The following is a 9,061-nucleotide window of genomic DNA, read 5'->3' as shown; positions in this document are numbered from 1 at the left end:
TCCTAGACGTTGGGCCAAAACTTCCAAGGCAATGCCTTGTTTTTCATGATAAAAGAGCCAGAAGGATTTTGTAATATCTGACAATCCCAAGGCTGGGGCTCTCATGAGTTCCTTTTTCAGAACACTAAAAGCATTCTGAGTCTCTTTTGTCCATACTAATTTGGATGCGCTTTACTACTATCCCATAGTTATAGATCCACAGCCAGCACCAACTTGTCATTCCCAGGAAGGTTCTGTGTTCCTTCACCATTCCAGGTAGTGAAGTCTTACAAACAGCCTCCTTTCGCTCAGGTCCCATTTCTCATCTTCCAGAGACTTCATGTCCCAGGTAGGTCACTTGCTGCTGAACCATCTGGGCCTTCTGTTGAGAAACTCGTTATCCATTGAGTCCAGGAAAATTTAATAGGCTTACAGTCCACTGGATACAGTCTGATTCTGTTTCAGTCACTATCAGCAAGTCATCTACATATTGCAAGAGAGTTCCTTCCTTAGAGGGAGCTTCCTAACTTTCTAATTCTTGTGCCAATTGATTTCCAAAGATTGTTGGGCTGTTTTTAAATGCTTGAGGTAACGTTGTCCAGGTAGGCTAGGTTGTCCATCCAGAAGTAGGACTTTCTCACTCAAATGCAAACAACTTCTCACTTTCTATGGCTAAAGGCAGGCAGAAGAAAGCATCTTTCAAGACTAAGACTGTAAACCAGATTGGATTGTCCCTAAGGTTTGTAAGCAGAGTGTAAGGGTTAGGTACCACCGGATGGATGGCTTTAGCAGTATTGTTTATTCCTCTGAGATCTTGCATGACTTGATAAGATCCGTCAGGTTTCTTTACCAGTAAAATAGGAGTATTAAATTCTGATTGGCATTCTACAAAGAGTCCGTGTTTTATAAAATAACTAATTGGATTTTCTATTGCTTTTTGATCTTCCAATCTCAATGCATACTGGTTTTTTTGGGGGTTGTTTTTTTTTTCAGACAGGGGTGGCACCTTCCTTAAGTTCAATCACTATTGGAGTAGCATTTTTACTCCTCCCTGGAATTCCTGAAGCCCATACGCTTGGATATACCCAATCAACTGTTGTTACTCCAGTAGTTTCAGCAGGAGTTACTTTATTTAGGCTCAAACTATCAATTAGTTTCTTTTCTTTTACTTTAAATAATAACTCCCCTTGTTTACATTCTGTTTTGGCTTCCAATTGTTCCAATAAATCTTGTCCCAACAGCGATTTAGGAGCATCAGCAACATATAAAAATTTGTGTATTCCAATATGTTTCTCCAATCTGTATTTGAGACATTCACAAAAGAATGCCCTTTTCTGCAGGCCTGTTGCTCCCACTATGTTTACAAAGTCTTTGCTTATAAGCAAAACAGAAAAGAGCACCAGTATCAATGAAAAATCTAACCCCACTTTTTCCTCCAGTGGATCCACCAGGGTAGATTCCTAGGTGGAATCAGCTCTTCAGTAGAGGCTATCCTTCTAGGGTCCTGTAAAAGCTTTGGACATCTGGGAAGGAACAACCCCATGCACCAGCATAGGCTGGGGGTCAAACTGCTGAAGAGCAGCTCTGCAGAGAGAGACCTGGGAGTTGTGATTGATAATAAACTAAATATGAGCCAGCAACGTGCCCTCGTGGCCAAGAAGGCCAATGGCATTCTGGGATGCATCAAGAAGAGTGTGGCCAGCAGTTGGAGGGAGGTTCTACTCCCTCTCTATTCTGCCCTGGTGAGGCCTCTTCTGGAGTCCTGTGTCCAGTTCTGGGCTCCTCAGCTCAAGAGGGACAGGGAAGTGCTGGACAGAGGCCAGTGCAGGGACACCAAGATGATCAGGTGTATGGAACATCTTTCATACAAGGAAAGGCTGCAGGACCTGGGGCTGTTTAGTCTGGAGAAGAGGAGACTGAGGAGGGATCTTATTAATATTTATAAATATCTAAAGGGTGGGTGTCAGGAGGTTGGGACATCCCTCTTTTCTATAGTAGATAGTTACAGGACAAGGGATGATGGGATGAAGCTGGAACACAAAAAGTTCCACTTTAACATAAGAAAAAACTATGTCACTGTGGGAGTGACGGAGCCCTGGCACAGGCTGCCCAGAGGGGTTGTGGAGGCTCCTTCCTTGGAGGTCTTCAAGACCCACCTGGACATGTTCCTATGTGACCTGATCTAGGTGAACCTGCTTCTGCAAGGGCGTTGGACTAGATGATCTCTAAAGGTCCCTTCCAACCCCTACCATTCTATGATTCTATGATTCCCTCTTCCAATGCCCTCCCTGTTTACAGTACAAACACTGATTCGGTCCTATCCTGCCACGAAACCCTCTTTTACCATTTTCATGAAACCCCGCTCCATTATTTCCACTATACCTTCTTGTACTACTTTCATCAAACCTTCCTACACCACTTCCAGCTCCCCTTCACCCTTCTTCTCTGATTTCTTTCCAATCCAATGCAGCCACTACCGCTCCTGTCACCGTCCTTGTTTCCTCTTCTCCTTTGTTATTCCATCCCAACCTGTCACAAAACTCTTCTTTATCACTTCCACAAAACCCTCCTATATCACTTTCAACTCCCTCTTTGTCTTTTTCTCTGCCTTTTTCCAAACCACTACACTTGTTACCACTCGCATGATATTCACCATACAACGCTCCTCTATGTTACAAGCAGAACAGCATAGTTCCATTCCTTGTTCACTTTGTCAACATCCAATTTACATAGTGGCCACCATTGATTACAATATCTAGTTAGAGTTCTCTTCTTAACACTAGTCTTAGGTCTTCCCCTTACTTTTTTCCAATAAGTCAATATACAACCTAACAGACTCTTCTTAGGTATTTCACTACTCTGTCTTCCCGGTCCATTATTAATTCACAATTAACTCAGCTCCTTCTGCCCTTTACAGCCCTTGTACTTAATTTCCACAAACAACTAACTTCCACCTCGTTCAGACCAAATTCACCACTCTAAACTCTTTAGAAATCACCTTTGATCCTGGGTTTCCACCCACACAAAGCTACCTAGTTTAAACAACACAGGGTAGCATCAGGCAGCTCACCGGACAGTGTTTGTAAACATAACAATAGATAATGGTAATAACTATGGACACTGCTACTCTGATTAGTATTATAGTCCAATTTGAATTGTTTTGGTAACAGTTAAACTCCCCTTGCTTTCCAACCAACCTCAGACAATTCTGGGTGGTTTGGGGAGGCTGGGCTTAACCTCCTGAGCTTTGTCCAATAAAACAGGTTATCGTCCTTAGGAATAGAATTAAGACTCAAATGCTGTTTAGCTTAAAAGTCTTCAGGACAAACGATACAGGGTATTTCCCAACAACAATATTTCAGACTCAACATTGCACATATAACAAGGATTATTACCAATATTAATAGCAATGCCAAGTGAACTGTTATCATCTCACAGACAACACAAGAAACAATGTATAGTATTATAATTCACTTTGTCCTTCTCTGGCTGTATCCCTCACAGAATATTGTAACTGCAGATCAGGACTCTGCACTCGCTTCATGCTTATTTGCACGTCTCTGTCACACACACAAACACAGACACCATCAATAAAACTTATTAACATAACTCACAAATATATTGGCAACGAAAAATAAGTAAAGGGGTAGGCAAAACTCAGAAATCCTTATTACAAATTCCTGGTCTATATTAGCCAGACTTAGATGACTTAACTACACCAAACAGTTACTGTATAGCAGTAACTGGACTGTGCAATCAGCCCAAAGATGACCAGCCCACTTTGTTAATTCTCAGTTGAAGTATTTTGCATGTGGACGTCTCCCATGACTTACAGGTCCCACATGGGATGTCTCCTAGCAAATTACAGACCCCCTTTCTAATGACCAGTCCCAGTCCCAAGTGGGACTCTATTCCACACAAAAATAAAGAATATCTTTATTTCTCGTGATGGTCCTTGTCTGCTCCTGCAGTGATCCAGTAGGGCGAGGAGGCTCTCCAGGAAATCCTGGGGAGCACCTAGGGAGTCCTGTTCCTTACTGGCTCCTGTAGCTGAGCAGAGAGGGTCCCATCTGGGGTGCCAAACTGATGCCGTGAAGAAGCCAGTCAGGACTCAATAGCCAACGTGACTATGAAGCAGGGATTCTTTATTGCAGCGCTGGGGACCATGGGAGATTTCTCCACCAAATGTGCCCACGCCAGCTTTTGGATTTTCAGTTTATATTTACAGCAAACATGAATATTCATCACATTTCCAGGAAAGGGCCCACCCATAGTCCTGTCTTGGTCCGCCCAAGTTACGCTTCTTGCGTATCTTCATGCCTTCTTCTGTGGTCGCTGGGAGTCGCTGCTGAATTAAGATCCGAATCTTCCTTGCAGCGCACTTTTCACCTCTGGGTCTTTGACGTTTGTCCAAACCACAGAACAGGACGAAATGGCCTAATGGCTTGTTATCCTAGGGAAAAGCTCTGTCATCCTCAGATAGTAGTTCCGTTTAGGGCTAAGCTGGTCTTGTAGCTATTAGTGTTAAGCAACATCCAAACTGTAGAACTGACCTAATGACTTGTCACCCTAAGGAATAGCTTTGTCATCCTAAGCACTAGCTCTATCGTCTCTCGATAGTAGTTCTATTTACAACTAAAGGACAAAATCAGTCTTGTGGTTATCAGTGCTAAGCAATAGTAACTTCATTTAGGAACATACCAGCCTGGAGCACTAAGCAATAGTTGTGTTACAAGAAATAGCTGTGTCATTCTAATAGCTCTGTTTGTGGGCTTACAAGGCTAGCAATTTCATAAAACTGTATGTACCATTGTCTAACTAATTGTAAGTTTTAACAAGCAAGCTCCCATAACCTAAACTTACCTATCTACCTATAAATCAACAGTCCCATAAATAACACTCATTGACAAACTCACAGCCAGAAACAGCGAACAGGAACCTTTCCTAAGCTGAGCACAAAATTAACAATGCTATTGCAAACCCTCCTTCGGGACTGCACAATTCTGCTCAATTAAGAAGACTGCAAACAAAACCATTGCTGCTATACAGAAACTGTACATCACGATATCTAGTTTATCCATTACATTTACATGCAAGGTGAAGAACTAACACTAGTCATAATGTGAATGTATCAGAAGATAGACTGTGCTAACACTTGGTGTGTAAATGCAACATGAGAGATGCTGCGGGCGGGCTGGCGTTACGGAGGACGCCCGGCAGCCGCATCTGCGGTGCCCCCGCGCGGCGTGCAGAGCCGGTCCTGGCACACCGGGTATCGAACCGGGGGCGCGGGGCAGCCAGGTGACTGCAGGTCCCGCCCTCCGCCCGGCCTCGCCAGCTCCTGCTGCCCGCCCACCCGCCCGTGGCTACCGTCAGGGCGACGGCCCGGGCGCTCCCGGCACGCCGCGACAGCCGAGCACGGCGGGGCTGGGGAGCGGCCCGGCCCCGATGCTGGGCTTGAGGCGGCGGCCCCGCGCCCGCCGGAGCCCCGCGTCCGCCGGGACCGTGCAGCTGCGCAGGTAACCGCAGCGCCGGCCGCGCCTGCGTGCCACGGGCTCCCTGCCCACCGCGGGTCCGGCTCGGCCCGCCGCGGAGGGCCCCTCGCAGGCCCAGCCCGGCGCTGTCAGCCCGGCAGCCGCGTCCCCGGCGGCAGCGCCCTGCCGCGGCACGGCCCCGCCGCCCGGCCCTCCTCCCAGCGCCGCTGGGCTTGGCGCTGGGCTCGGCAGGCTCAAGCCGGCAGCTGGAGCTGACTCTTTCCCTGCCTCGGTGATGCTGTCGGTGCCGTGTGTGGAGGGGCGCGGGCAGCGCCTTACCCCGCAGCTGCCCTCGACCCGCCCCGTGTGCCTCACGACCGGCTGCAGCGGACCCGGCAGCGTCGCAGCACAGCCGAGCCGGTGCCGCGGGGATCAGAGGCCGCGGCCGCCCCGGCACTGCCTGGCAGCCCAGCGGGGGACACCCAGTCGGCGGTGTGCGGACTTGGTCTGGTGGACCAGAGCACTCTGCTCCCTTAGTGTCAGGTCACAGGGCTGACTGAGGTAGAGTTGCTTTCTAAAGCTTTTTATTCTAAAAGAGTAGAGGAGATAGGAACCTATGGTAATGTTACACGAAGGCTGGAAGTTTGGAGACTCGCAGGATACAAGCGGTGTGGGTTGTAGCACACTAAACATACAGTACCGTATGTGTAAGCAGCAGGCATACGTGAATATTCTAGGGGTTTGATTCTTAAGAGAATTGTTATTAACACATCATTAACACATACACTGTCCTTTCTGCCACTTGTGTCCAGTAAAGGCCGTTTATTCCTTTACAAAACCTCCTGAGGACAACTTGTAGACTTGAAAATTCCTAAGCTACTCCTTAAGAAAACTGAAAGCCATTGAAAACATCCACACACTGAATTAAACACTGGTTTGCCATCTGCATTGAAGTACTACTTGTTCCCAGCTGTGGTGGATGACACGTGCCAGTCAGTGGTAATGGCAGAGGATTGGTTCTGTTATAAACTTGTGAGATGTCATCTGAAGTGTCTTGTGTCATTTGCATAAAATATGAACAGAAGTGATATAAGTACAGAAATGTTCAATTTGGAGCAGCTGCAGAGACAGTTACTAGGATAACCAGGAGTTTGCAATGGAAAAATCAGCCAAGTGAACTCCTGGCTGAGAGGCTGGTGCCGGCGGAAAGGCTTTGGGTACTTTGACAATGGATCCTTCCTTGGGGACTACAGCTTGATAGGATGGGATGGGAGTCATCTCACCCATAAAGGCACTGGATTATTTGAGAGTAGACTAGCAAATTTAATAAAGAGGTCTTTAAATTAAAGGACTTGGGGGGTGGGGGGAGAAGCAAAACAACAAGCTGTCCCCTCTAGCTGGGAAACAGGGCAGGACAGGTAATGCAAGGATAAGTGCCCTTCATCTGCACACTGGGCTGAGATATGGAAGGCTGACCACCCTGAGAAAGAGCCAAACCGGGGAGGAACCTCCTGCACCCTTCCAGGGAAACCTGTGTGTTTGAGTCAGCCCCTGCGCTGCCTCTACACCAATGCAGCAGCCTGGGGAATGAGCAGGAGGAACTGGAGATGTGGGTGTGGATGCAGAGCTATGACCTCATTGTGGTCACAGAGACATGGACTGGAGCACAGCCATGGAGGGTTATGTATTGTTCAGGAAGGACAGGCTGACAAGGCGTGGAGGTGGAGTTGCTCTCTATGTGAGGAAGCAATTAATGTGTACTGAACTGTGCCTGGGTGGGGATGAGGAGAGAGTAGAGTGCTTACGGGGAAAAATTAATGGCCAGGGCAAGGCGGGTGATATTGTTGTAGGAGTCCGCTACAGGCCAGGAGGAGGATGCACAAGAAAGGAAGAAAAATTGGTAGGAGGCCTCCATGGATGAGCAAGGATCTGCTGGGACAACTCAGGCAGAAAGCAGCCATCTATGACAGGTGGAAACGGGGCCTGGCTTCTTGGGAAGAGTATAGGAACATTGCCAGGGCATGCAGGGGTGCAACTAGGAAGGCCAGAGCCCTTCTAGAATGAAATGTAGCCAGGGATGTTAAGGACAGCAATAAGGCATTTCTCAAGTACATCAGCAGCAGAAGGATGGTGAGGGGGAATGTGGACCCGCTGCTAAACGCTGAGGCTGGTGTCTGAGGGTGCCCTGGTGTCTGAGGATGCAGAGAAGGCCGAAGTACTGAATGCCTTCTTTGCTTCAGTCTTTACGGCCAAGGCTGACCCTCGGGAAGCCCAGTCCAGCAAGGATAACAGGATGGCCAGGACAGCAGAGGACTTGTCCTGGGTGGAACAGGAAGAGGTTAAAGACTTGTTGGCCAAGCTTAAGGCTCATAAGTCAATGGGTCCTGACGGGATGCATGCTAGAGTGCTGAGAGAGCTGGCTGATGTGATTGCTAAGCCTCTCGCCATCATTTTTGAACAATCATGGGGAACAGGTGAGGTGCCTGAGGACTGGAGAAAGGCCAATGTCACGCCAGTCTTCAAAAAGGGCAGGAAGGCCGACCCAGGAAACTACAGGCCGGTCAGCCTCACCTCCATCCCTGGAAAAGAGATGGAACAACTCATCCTGAATGTTATCACTGAACATGTGAAGGATAAGATGGTTATCATGGGGAGTCAACATGGCTTCACCAAGGGGAAATCCTGTTTGACCAACCTGATATCCTTCTGTGAGTGCATAACCAGCTGGCTAGATGAGGGGAGAGCAGCAGATGGCATCTATCATGACATCAGCAAGACTTTTGACACTGTCTCCCACAACATCCTCATCAGAAAGCTCAGGCAGTGTGGCTGGGATGAGTGGACAGTGAGGTGGATGGAGAGCTGCTGAATGACAGAGCCCAGAGGGTGGTGATCAATGGCACAGAGTTGAGTTGGAGGCCTGTGGCCAGTGGAGTTCCACAGGGATGGGTTCTGGGGCCAGTCTTGTTTAACATCTTCATCAATGACCTGGATGAGGGGACAGAGTGTACCCTCAGCAAGTTCGCTGATGACCCCAAACTGGGAGCAATGGCTGATTCCCCCGATTGCTGTGCTGCCATTCAGCAGGATCTCAACTGGCTTGAGAGTTGGGCAGAGAGGAACCTCCTGAGGTTCAACAAGGATAAGTGCAGAGTCCTGCATCTGGGAAGGAACAACCCCATGCACCAGCATAGGCTGGGGGTGACCTGCTGAAGAGCAGCTCTGCAGAGAGACCTGGGAGTCCTGGTTGATAATAAGCTAAATATGAGCAAGCAATGTGCCCTCGTGGCCAAGAAGGCCAATGGCATTCTGGGATGCATCAAGAAGAGTGTGGCCAGCAGTTGGAGGGAGGTTCTTCTCCCTCTCTACTCTGCCCTGGTGAGGCCTCATCTGGAGTCCTGTGTCCAGTTCCTCAGCTCAAGAGGGACAGGGAAGTGCTGGACAGAGGCCAGCGCAGGGACACCAAGATGATCAGGTGCATGGAACATTTTTCATACAAGGAAAGGCTGCGGTAGCTGGGGCTGTTTAGTCTGGAGAAGAGGAGACTGAGGAGGGATCTTATTAACATTTATAAATATCTAAAGGGTGGGTGTCAGGAGGTTGGGACA

This window comes from Colius striatus, assembly GCF_028858725.1.
Source record: "Colius striatus isolate bColStr4 chromosome 3 unlocalized genomic scaffold, bColStr4.1.hap1 SUPER_3_unloc_1, whole genome shotgun sequence".
Classification (NCBI taxonomy): Eukaryota; Metazoa; Chordata; class Aves; order Coliiformes; family Coliidae; genus Colius; species Colius striatus.
The sequence above is the reverse complement of the archived record's forward strand: the minus strand, read 5'-3'. Positions refer to the sequence as shown.